This window comes from Salmo salar, chromosome 07, assembly GCF_965601325.2.
Source record: "Salmo salar chromosome 07, fSalSal1, whole genome shotgun sequence".
Taxonomy (NCBI): Eukaryota; Metazoa; Chordata; class Actinopteri; order Salmoniformes; family Salmonidae; genus Salmo; species Salmo salar.
The window spans coordinates 76,845,001-76,847,500 of NC_138297.1; the positions used below are offsets into that span (position 1 = coordinate 76,845,001).

The 2,500-nt window shown below is 56.5% G+C and overlaps 1 protein-coding gene across 4 annotated transcripts in view; it reads right to left on the reverse strand.

Moving 5' to 3' along the window:
• Positions 1-2,500, reverse strand: part of ptpro (protein tyrosine phosphatase receptor type O) — a 129,791-nt gene that overhangs the window by 53,921 nt on the left and 73,370 nt on the right. The window lies entirely within an intron of this gene.

Sequence of the window (2,500 nt, forward strand, 5' to 3'; positions counted from 1 at the left end):
TAGACTGTTCTCTCTGCTACCGCACGGCAAGCGGTACCGAAGCGCCGATTCTGGAACCAACACGACCCTGAACAGCTTCTACCCCCCAAAGCCGTTAGACCGATAACTAGTTAGTGAAATAGTTAACCAAATAGTTACCCGGATTATCTGCATTGACTCATCACATACGTTTTATCTACCCTGTTGCCTAGTCACTTTACCTCTAACTACAGGGCATTGGGAAAGTATTCAGACCACTTGACTTTTCCCCACATTTTGTTACGTTATACAGCCTTATTCTAAAACGGATTAATTAAACAAATCCTCATCAGTCTACACACAATACCCCATAATGACATCACAATACCCCATAATGACATCACAATACCCCATAATGACATCACAATACCCCATAATGACATCACAATACCCCATAATGACATCACAATACCCCATAATGACATCACAATACCCCATAATGACAAAGCAAAAACAGGTTTTTAGACATTTTTGCAACTGTATTAAGGTGTAGAGGTGTGGAGGTGAGGAGGTGGGGAGGTGTGGAGGTGAGGAGGTGTGGAGGTGTGGAGGTGAGAAGGTGTGGAGGTGAGGAGGTCTAGAGGTGTGGAGGTCTAGAGGTGAGGAGGTGAGGAGGTGCGGAGGTCCGGAGGTTTGGAGGTGAGGAGGTCTAGAGGTGTGGAGGTGTAGAGATCTAGAGGTGTAGAGGTGAGGAGGTGAGGAGGTGAGGAGGTCCTGAGGTTTGGAGGTGAGGAGGTGAGGAGGTCTAGAGGTGAGGAGGTGTGGAGGTGTGGAGGTGAGGAGGTGTGGAGGTGAGGAGGTCTAGAGGTGTGGAGGTGTGGAGGTGAGGAGGTGTGGAGGTGAGGAGGTGTGGAGGTGAGGAGGTCTAGAGGTGAGGAGGTCTAGAGGTGTGGAGGTGAGGAGGTGAGGAGGTGAGGAGGTGTGGAGGTTTGGCGGTGAGGAGGTGTGGAGGTGAGGAGGTTTGGCGGTGAGGAGGTGTGGAGGTGAGGAGGTTTGGCGGTGAGGAGGTCTAGAGGTGTGGAGGTCAGGAGGTGAGGAGGTCTAGAGGTGTGGAGGTGAGGAGGTGCGGAGGTGAGGAGGTCTAGAGGTGTGGAGGTGTGGAGGTGAGGAGGTCTAGAGGTGTGGAGGTGAGGAGGTGAGGAGGTGCGGAGGTGAGGAGGTCTAGAGGTGTGGAGGTGTGGAGGTGAGGAGGTGTGGAGGTGAGGAGGTTTGGCGGTGAGGAGGTCTAGAGGTGTGGAGGTGTGGAGGTGAGGAGGTCTAGAGGTGTGGAGGTGCGGAGGTGAGGAGGTCTAGAGGTGTGGAGGTGTGGAGGTGAGGAGGTGTGGAGGTGAGGAGGTTTGGCGGTGAGGAGGTCTATAGGTGTGGAGGTGAGGAGGTGAGGAGGTCTAGAGGTGTGGAGGTGAGGAGGTGTGGGGGTGAGGAGGTGAGGAGGTCTAGAGGTGAGGAGGTGAGGAGGTGTGGAGGTGAGGAGGTCTCGAGGTGAGGAGGTGAGGAGGTGAGGAGGTCTAGAGGTGAGGAGGTGAGGAGGTCTAGAGGTGAGGAGGTGTGGAGGTGAGGAGGTCTAGAGGTGAGGAGGTGAGGAGGTGTGGAGGAGGTCTAGAGGTGTGGAGGTGAGGAGGTGTGGGGGTGAGGAGGTGACGAGGTGAGGAGGTGACGAGGTCTAGAGGTGAGGAGGTGAGGAGGTGTGGAGGTGAGGAGGTGAGAAGGTGTGGAGGTGAGGAGGTCCGGAGGAGAGGAGGTGAGGAGGTCCGGAGGTGAGGAGGTGTGGAGGTGAGGAGGTCTAGAGGTATGGAGGTGAGGAGGTGTGGAGGTGAGGAGGTGTGGAGGTGAGGAGGTCTAGAGGTGAGGAGGTCTAGAGGTGTGGAGGTGAGGAGGTGTGGAGGTGAGGAGGTTTGGCGGTGAGGAGGTGTGGAGGTGAGGAGGTTTGGCGGTGAGGAGGTGTGGAGGTGAGGAGGTTTGGCGGTGAGGAGGTCTAGAGGTGTGGAGGTCAGGAGGTGAGGAGGTCTAGAGGTGTGGAGGTGAGGAGGTGAGGAGGTGCGGAGGTGAGGAGGTCTAGAGGTGTGGAGGTGTGGAGGTGAGGAGGTCTAGATGTGTGGAGGTGCGGAGGTGAGGAGGTGCGGAGGTGAGGAGGTCTAGAGGTGTGGAGGTGTGGAGGTGAGGAGGTGTGGAGGTGAGGAGGTTTGGCGGTGAAGAGGTCTAGAGGTGTGGAGGTGTGGAGGTGAGGAGGTCTAGAGGTGTGGAGGTGAGGAGGTGAGGAGGTGCGGAGGTGAGGAGGTCTAGAGATGTGGAGGTGTGGAGGTGAGGAGGTTTGGCGGTGAGGAGGTCTATAGGTGTGGAGGTGAGGAGGTGAGGAGGTCTAGAGGTGTGGAGGTGAGGAGGTGTGGGGGTGAGGAGGTGAGGAGGTCTAGAGGTGAGGAGGTGAGGAGGTGTGGAGGTGAGGAGATCTAGAGGTGAGGAGGTGAGGAGGTGAGGAGGTCTAGAG